The following is an 18,364-nucleotide window of genomic DNA, read 5'->3' on the forward strand; positions in this document are numbered from 1 at the left end:
GCCAATCCACATGCACCTTTATAGTGCAGCTTGTGCGACTGCAGGGAAAGTGACCAGCCGCAGCCAGACTTCTATAGAATCAGATCAGGCAGCCGTGTGTGACCTGCTCCCTGTCTACAGCAAAGGTAAGTGTATTTTTAATGCATTATTTTATCTCTTATAAGTTTTTTTTCCAACTGCATTTAATATTTTTTTTTCTACAAGACATCTGATAACTATACAGTAGATGGACAGTGTTATCGATCATGTCAGCAGAACAGTTCCTCTCCACTAATGAATCATGCAGCTATGTAAAGTGGTAATTATTACACATATATAATATGTGCAGGGCAACATTACTTTTAGTTCAATAAGGGGCATTTAACTTGATACATATAGACATGTGCTGTTACTGTACTTATTCCTGCTAAGCGTATTTTTGATTGATGCTTATGACCCTCCACTATATTAACTACATTTTCATAAAAAAAAAATAACATAAAAATCTCTTTTCCAATATACATTTAAATATGATGCACGCACTACATATTATAACAATAAGAATGCAGAAAGACAGACCTGTCCTTGTTGTGAGTTTTTGTGTGTGTGCTTAGCTCTATTGTCTTTTCTGTACTGGTAACCATATTAACTAAATAAACATATTTTTTATCCATCTATGTAAACTAACCTATGTTTTTCTATTGCTTTAGCTAGTTAAATCTTAAATAACTAAATTGTAAGCTTGCAAGCAGGGCCCTCTTACCTCTATGTCTGTCTGTTATTACCCTGTTTTGTTCTATCAATGTTTCCAATTGTAAAGCGCAACGGAATATGCTGCGCTATATAAGAAACTGTTAATAAATAAATAATAAATATCACATCTGTACTACTATCAACCTGGCCCATCCCTGCGGTGTGCTCGGAGTGAATTGACCATATTAGCGGTCTCTTCACTCCTGTGACGGGGATCCTGTGCATGTACGGTCTACAGACCACGCTTTATTGGGACTCCTGCTTATGTGTGGTCTACTGACCACGCATGTATAGCGGCCATTTCTGAAATTTTTTATGAAATTTTGTCCATAGGCTACAACGAGCTAATGCCATCAGCAGCCCCTAGAATGAAACCTATGGCGGCTGCAGATGAAAATATTGGGACTGCAGAGGAAATGGAGTGCAAATCATTCTAATAGCATTAGCTGTCGTAGCCTAGGGGCTACATTCTACAAAAACTACCAGAAGGGGGTCTCTTAGGAACAGCAGACCGTACATATTAGTAAAATACTGTATATATCTTTTTTTTACATTTATGTAGGTTTCTCCAGTGTGAATATCAACAGAAATCACATCAACTCTCATCAATCTCTTTGAAAAAGTAAGCAAACATATTATACATATAAAGGTTATAATGCAAGATGTCATACACAAACACACACACACACACATACATATATAAATATATATATATATATATATATATATGGGGTTCTCTGAAATATTAACTGCTTGCCTAGGCTGGGCTTTCCCTGACATGGTGGCATCTGATATGAGAAACGTCCACTTGGCGGCTGCCACAGATAATCTTCATCCGTCAATCTCAAAGAGACCTCTGCACGCAGGGCTCTGCCCTCAATGTGTCCCGAACAGGCCCGTCGAGAGCCACGGCCGGGCCCGGGTAAAGGGGGCATGGCCTAATCGTGGGATGTGTGACCACACCCCATTCAAGAAAAAAGAAAGTTTTGCAGTGCGAACAAGCGCTGGTGAGGGGGGGCACTCTAAGCCCCCTCAGTCGGGCGCATAACCAGTGGGGGGCGCGATCACCTTGATCGCTCCTCCCACAGACATAGGAGACTGCTGTGGCTGCTTCATAGTAGCCGCGAGCAGTCTCCCAGTGCAGCCCAGTACACAGAGCGTGTGCTGGGCTGCTGTGATGAATGAGGGTGAGGGAGCAGTAACAGACCTGGGCCCCCGCCGGGCCCCTCCAGCAAGCCCAGGCCCGGGTAATTTGTACCCGCTCCCTCCCCTATCGGCGCCCCTGGTCCCGAACACTGCTGACCACAGTGGTCGGACAGCCCTGTGGGGCATCTCAACCTGGCGACTGTAGAGTAGCCGAGACTGCCATGTAAACAGAGCAGCTATGGTTCATGGAAACCATGGCTTCTCTCCAAAAAATTTAACCAAACTTCAGAAAATTGCTGTTTTCAGAGATTTGACACAAACCCCATATGCATTTAAGCTGTTTGCAGGCGGCACACCAGCTCTGTAGTCCCCATAGAATTCAGTGGGACTGTGTTGTGTCAATATGGGCCAAGCTCCAGAAAGTGAAACTTTCTGGAGCATGTCCCTGATAGGCAGTGCCACCTATAGATGGCGTTGCCTATAAAAGCCTAAAGGCTTCTTACTGTATAACTCCCTGGAGAGTGATCCGACAGAATCCATTCTGTTACCCCACGCCATGCACATGCGCAGTAGGACTCATGGGTCATAAACCTAGGCATCTTCACAACGCAAAGGACAGCTTTTTTTTCTGAAGAGCTGTCCTTTACATTTATATTTACATTTAATTATGCATTCGGCATTAATAACTGCAGCTATGAATGATACATCCCACCCCTAGCCAGTAGTGTAGAGGCAGACGAGCCGCACACCCTCCTGTCATCTTCAGTGCAGCTGATTCTGCACTATAAAAATAGAAAGAAAGAAAAAAAACCATGGGGGCTTTATGACAACTTGTAGTTGAATACTGTACAGTACTAGGTAAAATGTAGAAGCTATCAGACACTGACTCCTTTTGAAATCTATTTAATTTCATTCTAAAATAAATTATGCTTAAAATAAGTAAATATAGCGCCTGATTCAGCAGCTTCCGCAATGCAACTACATACGCAGATCGGCTGATTGTTCAGCACTGCGCACGTGTATGCACCACACTGTGATTATGCACGCAGATAGGAATCCATCACAGAGTAAGTGACAGACCGTGAGCGTTTGGGGGTGATGACGGGGGAGTGGTTGGAGAAACGCAGGCGTGTCTGTCCGTTTGAATGCCGTTGCATGGGCGTGCATAAATCAGCCACTGCGATTGCATACGCTGTTTGAGTACTCACTGCGAGACTTGCAGATTCTGCAACTGGTCAGACCTGCTGTGATTGTGCATGACTGGCCAATGTGCTTCGATGGGACCGATGTATACACAGGAGTGCGAGGTAGTACGGATGTGAGAAAGCGGTAATGGGCGTCTCTATGCTGGCTAAGCTGTGACAGATATTAGCATATTTTCGCAGCTTCATTGCGTGTGATTACACAGCTGCGATCCTGAATCAAGCTCATAGTTAGGTAGATAAATGATAGAGAACTCAGACAATTTTGTATGCAATTTTTATATTCAACTAGGAAAGCCTTTCCAATAGCCACAGACACAGTCAAAGTATTGAAAGAATGTTGCATAGATCTTTCAGTTCCAAACCACAGAGGCCTTGGAATATTCCTATTTGAATACAATATAGGGAAAAGTTTTCAGTTGTACCTTTATAATGAATCCTTCTTTTAGGAGACTTGCATCCCATATATATCAAATTAATACAGACGGAGCTTAGAAAGTCAAAAGATGTTTAAATTGCTGTATATAAGTGCACCATATATAAACATATTGAGTAACGGAAGTAGCGTGGATCCATACTGCCTCTGTTCCAAACTATGTTTGTATGGGAAATAGTCGGGAAGCCGGCGGACGCAATGCCGACAGCCGGCTTCCCGACTGCTGAATCCTGGCAAGGGTTAAATGACAGGCGTCGAACACTCGACGCCTGTCATTTTACCTACGCCGGGAGACCGGCGCCCGGCATCCCGATCGAAGGGATGCCGGGCGCAGACAGCCGCGGGGCTAGGTTTAAGGTTCCCGAGGGGGACTTAGGGTTAGGCACCCCCCTGGGAGGTTAGGGTTAGGCAATCCCCCCCCACCCACCCCGGGGAGCTTAGCTTTAGGCGGCCTGGAAGGGGGGGTTAGGTTTAGGCACTTAGAGGGGGGATTAGGGTTAGGCACTTGGGGGGGAGGTTAGGGTTAGGCACCCCTAAGGGAGGGTTAGTGGGTAGAATAGGTTAGTTTATACTTACCTTCCAACGTTCGGCATTTCCACCTGTGTCGGGCTGCCGCTGCCGGGATTTGAACCGCCGGCCATGCGGCCGGTGGTAAATCATACTGATTCCGTTTATATATGGTCCATATGGGATCTTAATAAGTATCCTAAGAGAAGGATGCATTATAAAAATACAACTGATTGTAGGGCCCATTTATCAGTAAATATTTGGGGCTATTCCCCAAAAAGATCTGTTTTTGGGGGACACCCACAAATATTTAGTATCCCCCAGCTGTATTATGGAGGGATTGCAGCAGATATCTGATATCTGTTGCAGCCCCCCTTTTTCCGACAGCAGCCACAACTCTATAGGTTTCTATGGGGGATGCGATGCTGTCGGATTTATCAAGTTGCGGAATACAAAATATTCTGGAACTTGGTACCCGTAGCTTATGCCATCTGAAGATGGCGTAAGCCGCTGTATGGGTTACACATCTTAAAAGTTACCGGGGAAGGTTCCACAGAGACCCTCCCACGGGAATTGCTGCCGCACATGTGTGGTCAGTAGAGTCCTAGCACATTGGAGGAACAGGCTATGGTGTTTTTCATACATACGGGCAGTATGATTGCATGCTGGAATGCGAATATGGGTGCTAATATCGAGCCCAGATCGCATTGCAAAAGCGATTTATGAATAAATGTGTCTGAACTGAAACATCTTTACAACAAGCTTTCATGATAATGTGTGTCTGTGGCTATTGTAAAGACTTTTTTGTGTGTGTGTGTATAATATTGACTGATAAATAGGTCTCAAGGCATTGTAAGCATATTGAAAATATATAGAAGCAAATAAGTCACAGCACTCCATATAATATAACATCAAACCAAAAATTGAGGACAGACTACAAATTCATATTTTTTTGTTGTTGCAAGTGTCCTGTCTCATTAAATTAACACTATGTTGTTACCTTAAATCTGGTTTTCAGATGTTTTTTAACTCAAGCTTCGGTGAGAAGGATCTTGAGTATGATCAAGCCAGCACAAATTGTTCCAGTGTACAAGAACTGCAGCATTATCAAAGTACACACAGAAAACGGAAAGAAACAAAGAAAAGATCGAAGCGTTTTTCAGAAGAAGAAAATGAGGCACTAATTGATGGAGTTCTCCGTTATTACACCTTCATTTTTGAAAGATCCAACAGCCATAGCTATGGTACTGAATGCCGTGAAGCAATATTGCAGAGGTAGTTACATCAGTCGGTAGATGTCCTCGCAGTGCTTATGTTTGCAAGAAGAGGTTCTCTGATTGCAAAATATCAGTCAAAAATAATTTGTCCCTTCTTCATCAATATGAAAAGCGAACTGGCAGTGGACCTCCATTGTTAATTGCGTTGTCTGATTGGGAGTAGAAATTGAGAGATCATTTCTCTTTCGTGGCAGTTTTTGGCTTTGCTGGAGCTATTGACACAGACATTCTAGTTGTAATAAATCCTGGAAGTGGTACGTCAGTATATAGTTTACATCTATACTTATAATAAATTTGTAATGGTTGTGAAAATGTACTCCTTGGGACTTTGTATGAACTATGGAGACAATATATATATATTTTTTTCCCCTGAATTTTTGTTTGTCTATCTGTATGTTTGTTCTAGCATCACACAAAAACTACAGGATGAATTGTGTTTTCAATATTGTGTAGCTTAGTCACTTAGAAAGAAACTGAGATATTTATTATCTCAATGTGACATCAGGGAGAGGAGCAATACAGGAAAAACCAGACGCTTGACACACTACACATGCAGTGTGCAGGCTCCTCAAGCCAAAAATGACTAGATGTGTGTAATTTTTTGGGGGCAAATATACTTTCAGGGGACTGTTTATGAACTATGGAGACACAAAATTTTTATCAGAATTTGTACAGGCACCTTAAGTCGAAAATGACTATATGTATATATGTCTCAAGATCTATTTCGCAGGAAAATCCAACTATATATTAAGCACTAATCAGGCATCTTATCTTGACTCATGAAGTTGCAATATACATGTCAATCCAGTAGATGGCACACCAATGGGTAGCTTTATGTGGCTTGCTCACGAGTTAGTAGCCCCAATCATCTTTTTGTGTTAATCCCTGAAGTAAAACTGCAAATATTGTTTACAAAGACATTTTGGGATCGATGTCTACAATATAAAATACACATCACAATATTAGATGCCACTACTGTCGTTGTAAAATTAGTTCCGCTGAGCAATAACAGACATCCACGTGAGCAAAGCTGCTGGCAAATGCTAGCAAATAAATGTAAAATTGCATGTTCCATGGAGTCACTTTTCTATTCATGTATTAAATGTAGGTCAAGACCATAATTCAGTAGACCAACCATCGACTTCAGGAATATTATTGTTAAAAGTCTACACTCAATATGTTCTTATCTTGCTTTATTCAATTTGTTTTGTACTATTATATATAATTACATTTTTGTATTATTACAGGTGAAAAAAGCAACAAAAAAACAAGGCCCACTACACCGTTAAATAAAGGTAACCTTTTGTTCAAATAAATTCTTCAAAACATTGATAATATCTCTATGTAATTTATCCAAAATTATAATACAAATTTTCTTGTGTGTAAAAAAAGGTCAAAGCATAAACAAGGAAAATGCAAGACCCAGTACCCCTGTCATGTCTGGTAAGTTTTTAATGCTTAAGTACAACATGCTTAAATGTTGCACATGTAAAATTAATTCTAAAGAACAAAAATTGATGTGTTCACCATTGCAATCCTATTGAAGCCTATTTATCAAATTTGTTTTAGACTACATAAGTTTTAATTTTGTTTATAATACAATGTATTTCTTATTACAGGTGAAAAAAACAAGACATAAGAAAAATCCAGGCTCATTATGCAATTAATGCCATTAAGTATAGGTAAGCAATTGTTAAAAGAAAAAATTGTACACATTGTTATTATCACGATGGGGCATATGTATCAATTTTCATTTTTTTAGAGCCGATAATTGTAATTACTTATTGCCTCTATGCACGGCAATAAGAAATTATATACCACCCGAATGGATTAAAAAAACACATGCAGGGACAGGGGCTTGGAAAGGTGCCCATCCTTGCAATGTATTAGAAGTGAAATGATCGTATTAGCAATCACTTCACTTTTATATTGGGACAATCTGCGACCCACTGCACATGTGTGGTCCACTGACCACACGAGATGTAGTCAGGTTACCGGCTGCTGCAATACCGACACTGAAAGCCCAACATGGGACTTAAAATAGGCGTCCACGATGAAATCCTGACGCCTGGCATACCAAACAAAGGTAAGCCGGGTGTCTTAGGTTGTAGCCACGGGGGGGGGGAGGTTTACATGTCTAGGTACTAGGGGGGAGGTTAGGGTTAGGTACTAGGGGGGGAGGTTAGGGTTAGGCACCACTAAGGGAGTGTTAGGGTAGGGAGTCAGGGGGGGGGGGGTTAGGGTGATCAACAATAAAAATGTAATGCAGAGAACATAAATACTATTCCAAGTATGTCTGAAATTACTGTAATAGCATTTTGGAGTCTGCATAACAAAGTCATCAAACTTTCACACAGACATTGAGTACAGACTGAATTGCAGTTGTTAAGCCAATCAATATTTGAAAATAATATTCAACAAAAAAAATGTAATAACAGAATGGCGTGTTTTGAAAATATTTCAAAAAGTTTGGATGGCCTATGCCGCACACAAAAGGAACTTGTACAAATCCACAGAGAAATGTTACAGGTGAAGCGCTCCAGGGAGCCCCATTGTACATTACCCACTCATCCAGTGGAAAGTGACATTGATCTTTTGGGGATATTCTGCTGACTGAAATAAGTGCATACAGATTCAATTCACACCCTTTCAAAGAGAAAAAAAAAACAAATTGAAACTTATTTTTCTGATTTTTTAAAATTTTGCTCTTTATAATTTTGTTTATTGTTTTACTTTATTCTGTTGTGGGTCGATGAGATGTTATGCACTTTGAGGAGGTTCACAGTAAAGATGTGCACTATTTGTTATTTCCTAATATTTCTGTTGAAATGTATGTATATTTAGATATGTTTGGAATGTCATGTTTATTTACAAATATTTAAAAATATTTTACATTTAGAAATAAAAAACTTTTGAGCTACATTTAAAAACTAAAATTATTGTGTTTCATTGGTCAAATATTTTGTTTTAAGTAAATTTATATACATTCCAGTAATGCTGATCATACACAGGGGTAACAGTGTGAAGAACATGGGAGATATGGGAGAAAAGCATGAGCCATGGCTGTTCTGTTTACATGGTAATACTGGGCTTCTCTACAGCCACCAGGTTGAGGTGCCACGGGGCTGCCTGCCCACTCTGGCCAGCAGTGATCAGGGCACATGAAGGGCAGAGCCCTGGGTGACGGCTGCTGGATTGACGGCTGCTGGATGATTATCTAATGGAAGCTCCCCAGTGGGACATTTTTCAATGTCAGAAAAAGCCCAGCCTAGGCAAGTGTCCCTTACTATATATGTGTATGACCTCTTATATTCTAATCTTTATTTGTAAATCCTGTTAAGTTTGCTTACCTTTTGAAAGAGATTAATGAGAGTTGTGATTTCTGTTGAAATTCACACAGGAACAACAGCTGTGCATTGAGATCTGGAGGCAGAAGCACAATCCCTCCCCTCCCTCACAGCTATCAATGGGGCCCATTCATTAATTAGCATTTTTTGCCTGATAATTAAAATTTCTTATCATCGCTACTTGCAGCAATAAGAAATACTGTACCGCCGGCATGTATTAATAAATCACATGCAGGGACAGGGACTCCAAAAATAACCTGTCCCTGGGATATATAAGAAGTATAATGATTGATAATGCTATCATTTCACTTCTCTATCGGCATCCTGCTGCGCGGTCTGATGACTGTCCATGTGTGGCAGCCATTACTTCCGGTTTTCCGTGTCTCAGATTTCTCAGTATCCATTGTGGCCTATTTCTCAAATAATATTTATGGGATATCCCTCACTGATCCGTCCATGCTTCTGTGTCTTGTTGATTTTTTTTTTTTTTTCCCTCCGATGCATCTCTGAATCTTTTTTTTTTTTTACACAGATGCCTGCATCACGGATCTCACTGGTCCGTGCATGCAGTCAGCTATCTTTAGATCTTGCACAATAGTTCTTATGTCAAAATGTGCTGTTTAAGCCCTATATTGTGTCTAGGAGTGGCGGGGAGAGTTAAAGGGAAATCGTTCACGATATCGCATCATGAGCACATCGTTCCGTGTATGGGGCCTTAAGCAGTTTACGCTTTATGTTAGAAAGCGAGGGTATTTCAGGCACCAGGCAGTAATCAGTGCAGTGCCTCAGTAGCAACTAAGGCTGGAAACTGCAAACAATATAGCTGATTGTGTATTCAGAATGAGATGGATGTATGGAGTGAGAAGCATGTTGGAACCCAGTGGTTATATAAAAAACTTACTGACAGTGTACAGAGAGAGGGACAATTTAAAAATTAAAGAGACTGTTCCTGGATTATATATTTAGAATATGTAAGCGTATTCTATTCTGATATTAGGTGCAGGTTGGTTCACAATTTAATTTAGAACCACACCTCAGTAGAGCAGGAAAAACCTGCTTATTTAAAAGTCAATAAGTATTGTCCAGATGATACATCAGTCAGCTCTGTTAATTTGCTACTGGATTCTTGCATTCTGTAATTTCACATGAAACTAGCATTACACAGAGGACCTCATTCAGAGCCGCTCGCAAAATGCGAGCGCTCGCTCTGAAATAAGGGCGGCCGCTTTACTTTTGAAAGATGGCCTCCTGGCCGCTCACTAAGCTGTGGGTTACCACACACAGCTTTAGTGAGTGACTAGGTGATGGTCGCGATGCTCGAGACCATCTCGACCATCGGGGCTTGCGACGAGACCCTTGCGGTAGGGTCTTGTCTACCGAAAGCCCCAGGCAGCTTCCTGCTCTAACAGCAGGAAGCTCCCTACTGACATCACTGGTGATGTCAGTAGGGCCGCCAACAAGCGGCAGGCGTTCCTTCAAGAACGCCTCCGTTTGTCTGGCCACCCCCCCACCACACCTACAAAACGGCGCGAGCTGTCGATCAACATCAACAGCCGCCCGTTTGTAGTGAGCCCCGGAGCGAGTGAATTTCTCTCTCGCTCCGTGGCTAGCACACGCGGCGCGCTCCCACCAACGACCCGCTTGCGAGTGCATAGGCATTTGCGAGCGGGTCTGAATGAGGCCCAGAGTTCCTACAACCTAGTTGAGTCATTGCAAAGATGCTCTCTTAGGTAGCAAATTTTGTTCTTTTAGTAGTGATCAGTGGCGGCTCCAGGGGTGGGGCTGCAGCATAGTTCAAAATTCACATAGGGGAGTCACACCAACTGCCATTGAATCCCAGCCAGTGACGTTTGGCAGTGTGTGAAATGACAGTTGGTGTGGTTCCCCTATTTGAATTTTGAACTGCGCTGCAGCCCCAGCTCTGGAGCCGCCAATGGTAGTGATGTAAACACAACAAAGGGTGTGATCACACAGAGGGCCTGATTCAGCGTTGCATGCAGAGTTGGTCGCAGAAGCGGCCGCATTTGTGCATGGAAACAATGCAGATTATAAAATGTTATCTTTATACTTTGTTAACTGACTGTTGCAGTGATATTACAATACAATAATGTGTGCATTCATACTCAGGGGCCCATTTTTTAATGATCGCATTTGCAATGCGATCTGGTCATGACATTACCTCCCATGATCTCATTGCAATTCGCGATCATATCGGCAGAATGTATCAACCGGCACATGCAGAGAAGGAGGCTCCAAAAAGAGCCCGTCCCTGCAATGTGCCCGGAGTGCTACCGGGGCTACTGAGCAGGTGCAGTCACGGTGATTGCACATGCGCATCCGCCATTACCAGGGAGAGTTCCGGGGGTACCCTTTGCCGGCTAAATATGCGATGTGTAGCCCATAGGCATATTCAGATGGCGTTAGCTGCAGGGGGCCAATCTCTGGAATGCATTGCAGTTGGTAAATCTGGCAGCATCGCATCACCCATAGAAATCTATGGAGGCTGCGGGTGCCGGCGGGAATGAAGGGATCACAGAAGGTATCGGAGATATCTGCTGCGGTGCCTCTGTCATACATCTGAGGGAAACTTAGTATTTGCGGCTAACTCCCGAAAACGGGTGGTTTCGGGGAATAAACCGCACATATACAATGATAAATGGGCCCCTTTACGCTGTAATAAAGACTTTGGGAATCATGTATAATGTGCACTCCCCAATCTTTAACATGCCAATGACCATATGTTAGAGCCCAAGAAAAATACCCTATTACTCACAAGCGAACAATTGGGGCCATTTATGTAGTGGGAAAAGGCGGATACACAGCACATTTTTAAATTAAATTGCATATTTGTCTGATAAGCGCACACACTAGTACAACAGTAAAGGACACTTTCAAAGAAAAAAGATTGGTAAATCCTGTATATCCCTCAGCATTAACCTGACCTCACACCTATCTACTGTACACTGGTTTTATTGGGTCCCCTTCCCGGAATTGAGCGAGAAGCACCTAAAAAGACTTGCGGCCCAAGATTTAAAATCATACACCTAGCATTATCCAGCCACTCACCAAACACAGAGTTGATCTTGACAGTGTGGCTCTGCAGATCTAATATTAAGGCAATACCCTTTGGATACACTGCAACAGTCAGTAACAGGTTTAATAGAAGTCTATTGCCCTCCAGTGGTAGAACATGAATCTACAAAGAGTGTCCACTGGAGCTTAAGGGGAGCCACTTAAATTCTGTAAACGAAATATAAAACTGGTAACTTTCCACAATCAGTGGCAGTACATATATTATTATACATTGGGTACTTATATAGTCCTGCAGTGGTAGTCTGCAAAGCTTGCAAGTAGAAACGCACACTAGAATCCTGCCAACTGAAGTTAGATAACATTCTGACACAGGTGGGTATAAGTCTGTGTTATCTCATGAATGAATCTGCATATGTCGGTAAAGTTAGGTCTTTACAACCTGTAGTTTTTCCTTCCTAATGTTTGGTCCCAATCTCAATGAACTTCCATGTTATACTTAACATTGTGATATCTTCCTCCTTTATTGGTACTATAAATGGGATAGAGAAAGCATTTGGCTGATTTAATAACTTATGATCACTTCTACTGCTGAAAGCTCAGTGACAGACCCAGACACAGCAATAAAACAAATCTTATATATCCCAACAATTATAGGTGATGCTGAACACAATGCTGTACTATTTACTTCAAATATTTGGAAGACAGTTGATTGTCCTATGTCCCACGCATGACATGAAATTAAAGATCATCTTGTCCATAGAGGGGCTTTAAATCCTTCTAGGGCAGTGTAGGAGAGTACAGTAGTTATTTTGTCCATTATGTTACTTCAGGCCTACTCCAGACAGTTACCATTTTCCTTTGTCTTTAATTGAGTTATTAGAGATGATGTAGTCACTTTGGATCCGCCGTGCAGAGTGATGTGTGCATCCAGACTGCTACACATTCCAACTTGTCTGCCGCTGTGGTCAGAACACAGAAGTACCTTGGATCAAGAGCAGTGTTTATCTTGTCAACCTTTGAAATGACCAAGTCTCTGGGCTGTTGATTGTTCAGGTTACCCTCCTTTGCACATGACTTGGGCTCTTTCACCTGTGTATCAACAAAATCCAGTCTTAGTAAGTATCTTGCAAAGTATATTAAAGCATCAATCCCATGAAAAAAGTGTCAGGCTATAAGAAGTAGCTTGGCTATTACTTTTTTTTTCCCCCTATTCGTTTGTGGCTTCAGACTTCTACTAACTGATTATTCTACTGTATTATCATTGCAACCAACAACAGCTATATGGCACATTGTGTATTGAGTAGAGAGGCTTTGGCATGTCCTCATTAACTGTTTGTTTTCACTGTGACGTCCTCCGCCACTTCCCCCCCCCCCCCCTTTGTCTTCACATGACATGCTGACAGTCTGTATAGCAAACTGACTATGGCCCTGGTTTAAAAATTTACATAAACCATCAGGTTTATGTACATTTCCGATGGTGGAGTGCCTGCGCATGCACAGGACCCGTTCTGTGCATGTGCAGAACGTGTCCTGCGTGATCCCATGCGGTTCCCCCAAGCCACAGCATGATTGACATGCAGTGCCCATTTGGGGGCGGGGAGGAGGAGGTGCCAGTCTGCATTCCCAGTAATGGGGGCTCTGCATAGGAGGATGCAGATGTCCTGGCTGTGCAAGCGGACAGGAGGTGCAGGAACGTAGCGAGGGCAGTGCTTGTGCTCTGGCCAGGGTGCCGTAGCTGCAGTCATCCCACCAGCATTGCTTCTGTGTTGTATACTGGTGGCCAACAGCCACAGGACACTAGGACCCAGCATGACCTCCTACATGCAGCTACTGCACATGTGCGGCTCACCTACCAACGTGTCTCTCGCCATGCTGCACCAAGGAGTGGGAAGAGGATCATGCAGACTAAAGAGAAGAAAGTAAGTCAGAGAGGGCCGGGGAAGGCATTGGCTAGAGTGATGAGGGGCTGAAGAGACAAGGGGCTGGTGTGACAGGGGGCTGATGTGAAAGGGATCTGGAGTGACAGGGGGCTGTTGTGACAGGGCTGGAGTTATTATTTATTTATTTATTTTTTAAAACCTTAAAAGATAGGAGAAGGGACATGCTCTAAAGTATGTTTAATGTTTTATTTCTAAAGCTGGGTACACACCAAACGATGGTGTGACCCAGTGATGCAGCTATGCGATGTATAACGCGCACCATACACACTGCACAATCGGGCAAACGATTGGTGCAATATATTGTCTACATGCTGCATGTTATTAATTGTATTGTCCCATCTGGCGTGCAGGACAGCAGATGGGACGATGCGATAAACCACGACGGGAACAACGGATTGGGCGTACATATTAAATGATGTAAACGGTACATCGTTCAGATACACATCTCAGCGATATATCATTCAATATATCATAGAGTGTGTAGCCAGCTTTACATCTGTACAGATGGTATCTATAGATTGTGTCTGGTTTCACAAGTTTTCATTGTGTTCAGCATAAAAATAGTTCTTAAATCCAAAATATATAGTAGATAGTTTTTGTTTTTTTGAAAGTGTTTATTGGGTTTTTGTAAAACACATTTACAAATACAAAACATGTATATCAGGATGTTATGAAACATATACAGTAATACAGGTTGAGTTTCCAATTTCCATAAATTCCAAAATACGGAATATTACGAAATATGGAATTTTTTTTGGCATGACTGAGATAATGAAACCTTTGATTTTTGATAGTTCAATGTACACAAACTTTATTTAAGGCACAAACTTATTAAAAATATAGTATAAAATTACCTTCAGGCTTTGTGTATAAAGTGTATAGGAAACATAAATTAGTTTCATGTATGTACACCAACTTTGTCTGAGCCACAAAATGATTGAAAATGTAAAATATTGTATAAAATGACTTGCAGGCTGTGTGTATAAGGTGTATATAAAACATAAAAGCATTCTATGATTAGATTTGGGTTCCATTCCCAGGATATTTCATTATGGTATGCAAATATTCCAAAATACAGAATATTCCGATATCCAAAATATCCCTGGTCCCAAGCATTTTGGATATGGGAGACTCAACCTGTAGCGCATTTAGCAATAAAGCCCTTTCTGTGTGTGGTCAGGAGTCTATTACTGACCAGTTGTGGAACAAGAAGAGAGCTGATCCAGTCCATTTCAGCCTAGTGGCTGTACAATGGCAAACATGTGCGCATCAATCAGTGTAATCTTAAGCCGCACATCCACTACCCTATATTAATGAGCGATTTCACGATTACACCATGGTAATCGTGCAATCGCTAATTAATCGTGCACCATAATGTCGGAAACGGTCAGCGATGTGCACTCCCGCTGGTCGTTTCCAACATCAATCATCGGGAGAACATGCCGGTCAATCTGCCGATAATGACAGACTGGGCATGTTCACAGATGATGGAGGGTGCCTACACTAAATGACAAATCGTTCAGTGTAGGCACTGCATGGGAACAACAACGACGTTACGATTACAATGTTATAATCGTACTGTCGTGTTGCCGTCGCCTAGTGGATGTGCGGCATTAAACAACAATCTATGTACATCCTAATATTCAATGCAGAAATCATTAAACATATAAATTAAGTATTAGTTTAATAATAGGAGGGGAGGGAGAAAACATGACAAAGGATACACACGAGGAAAGACGAGGGAGAGATAGTTGGAATAAGTACACTTAACATCTCCATACCCATAGACCATGGTAACGATTCTGGATTTAAACCTCTATACGCTCCTGCCTATATCTTCTAAATCCTGCCTATACCTTCTAGAATTGTCGCTATTTGCGTCTGCAGTCATACAGTAAATAAATGCCTTCAGACTTTGAAATGTGTTTCCAACGCACAAAGGTTATTATTCAACATAAAAACAGTAGGTTACACGCCGTGATCTAAAGACAATTTAGCGCAAAGAAATCATACAGACCCAAGGTACAGTTACATACGCACGCGCTCTGGGACCAGTTACCGGCATCAACAAGAAACCTCCGTCAACAGCATCAGCAAGAAGACTTCCCATTGGGGTCAGAGAGTGCCCATATATACCCTTGCAGGGATTTGGAAATACAATAGATAAGTTTGGCATGATTCCATTGGTTCTCCGTCACGGTGCTTCTGTTACAGGACATTTAACAGGTCACTTCAAATGGACACAGGTCAGCCTCCAACAGCCTTTTGTCTCCTTTTTCCCCCTGCATGCAAATCTAAGCTGCTAACATTACAGAGTACATTTTAATGTTTTAACTCTCTATAGTCCATAGTTTGCAGACGCAGGTTCCGATCTTCTCACCGATGGTACCGGGAATCTGTGGAGACACAGTGGATCATTACAACACCAGACATGGTCTGCTTACCACGTACTAAACCTTAGATAGCAAATAACCTTTATTACACAACATTAATAATCCCTGAATAAACCTTGCATATTACACTTTAGTACTAGGGAACCTTTCATGTAATTTGTGTATGTGTAAGTGTAAGAGAATATTGCATAAAGTTGCTAATATGCATGGTGCGTTTATTTGTAGAGTGAAACAGCGCAACTGTGCGTAATGTGCGGTGTTTATGCATGTGCATCTATCTATGATGGATTTAATATATATATATTGTGACACAGTCAGATTAGGAGGTCCCTCTCCTGGGTAGGGGACTCCTTCCTTACACACACACACAGCAGCAGGGAAGCAGCACACCAGTCTGGATGCGAGTACAAGCTGGTCGGCGCCAGTCTTTATTGTACAATGTCAGAAATAACATAAAGAAAACATAAACATAAATCCTAGCCCTGTCGGGGCACTAACTTCACAGGTAGTTCCCTCACTACCAGAACCTGGAAGGGCCTAATGCCCTCGCCAGCAACAAAGGCACAGCACAACACTCACAGATAGGTTTTCCAAGTGTCTCTGAGCAAACTCCCTGTCTGCTCTCCCAGGTGAGACAATCAGCCCTCAACACACTAGGCTTATATTGGCCACTCTCAGGTGGAAACCCTAACAAGCCTGTTACCAGGCTAAGAGAACCAAAACCTGGAGTGGCCGTGGGTGGAGCCCTCCCTCTCCTCTCACCCACAACCCCCAGGTCCCAAACCGGCTTTTCAAAAAGCCGAGACTCAAGCCTGCTTCACTGCAGACTTTCTCCTGGGGATTTAAAACACATGAGACAGGAATCTGGGATAAATGTCCCTGTCACAGACCACTTTACCAGTGATCCTATCACAATATATATATATATATATATATATATATATATATAATCATACCCCTCCAACATATGTTTTTTTAAACTACAATGCAAGATGTTATGAGCAGTGAGCTTCACTCTCAAACAGGGTGGAGACCCCCAGCTGACTGCTGGTGCCATCCTGTCTGACAGTGAATTCAAAGGTTTTCTTCTGTCTATTTAGGATACCTGTGTCAGTTCTTTTCAAGCTGATTTCTTACCATTGTTCATTCAGACAAATTCAACTGTGCAGATCAGTGTCTGTGCCATATTTCAATTGCCACAGCTACACCTGTCCACATGAGGGGTCTCTCCTTTTACATGCAAAAACACCCACAGTATCTTGGTATATTGTTTTTCTAATTACTTTTCTCAGGAAGCTGTTTTACTAAACCCTGCGTGAATACTGTATTTGTTATGGTATTTTTTATGCAAGGTTGTCCTTTAGAATGGGCTTGTATACATCAGGGTATGGTTTCTGAAAGGGTTATTAAAACATCGCCATATGTACTTAGCTCGTGAGTTGTAACTTAAATGGCGCTGGGTGATCAGTCGTAAAATGACGTCTTGCAGATTCCGATTGTAAACAGATTCTGTCTCAGCCGATTATCCAGCTTTGACAGTTCCACCCTTTGATAGCCAATCAAACGCTATCACAACCTATGTTGAATCTGTTTAGCCATGCATGAGAATATACTGTTTAATGTTATATATGGTATGACATGGTTTGGTCATTTGAACCATTTAGATAATGCGTCTCCAGGAGGGTAAAACAACCCTTATACGCCATCTGTGGATCCTCAAGGGACCATTGGCAGGATGTGGGAACTCATCTCACCTATAAAGGAAGTTTGGAAAGGGGGATTGGGACTGCGTTACCTAAGATGACTTAAAATAACATAAACGATATATTTATGCACAACCACACAAATTCAGGTTACATTGTCATACAGTACACTCTAACTCAGGATTGTAATGCAGTTCTTCCTTGACCTTGGTTTCCATATCACTGCCGTTTACCACCATCATCTTAATGTCTCGGTTCGTCCTAGTACGTTTTTCGCACTTCAACACATTAGGAACACATCTGACACATGAGCCAATTACTAAGATGACACTTACTATAAGGATCAGGAATTTACCTACTGTAGCAACAAGCTCTTGGACCCACTCTCCTAGACCGGAGAACCACTTCACTGGGTTCCACCATGTGAACCATTCCTCTACCTTCTCTTCAACTTCAGTCAATGAAGCATTATGGTTCTTACGGAATTCCCATTTAAGCTGTAGGATCTCATCCATCTTCCGGTCTATCATCTCCTTGGGGTCACTACTGTTATTCGTAATATATGTGCAACACTTTACACCAAACTGGGTAGCCAATGTCACACAGTACCCTCCCGTGACAGCTGTTAAATAATTCAACACCGACCGG

At 42.0% G+C, this 18,364-nt stretch overlaps 1 long non-coding RNA gene across 1 annotated transcript; it reads left to right on the plus strand.

Annotated features, from left to right (window-relative positions):
• The first annotated feature begins 5 nt into the window (after window positions 1-5).
• Window positions 6-6,597, plus strand: LOC148519928 (uncharacterized). The gene is made up of 4 exons (XR_015878886.1): window positions 6-125; window positions 1,295-1,354; window positions 5,042-5,298; window positions 6,548-6,597. It is a non-coding gene; the product is annotated as an uncharacterized LOC148519928 (long non-coding RNA).
• Window positions 6,598-18,364: the final 11,767 nt, after the last annotated feature.

This window comes from Taudactylus pleione, unplaced genomic scaffold (assembly GCF_031769625.1).
Source record: "Taudactylus pleione unplaced genomic scaffold, aTauple2 ptg000179l, whole genome shotgun sequence".
Taxonomy (NCBI): domain Eukaryota; kingdom Metazoa; phylum Chordata; class Amphibia; order Anura; family Myobatrachidae; genus Taudactylus; species Taudactylus pleione.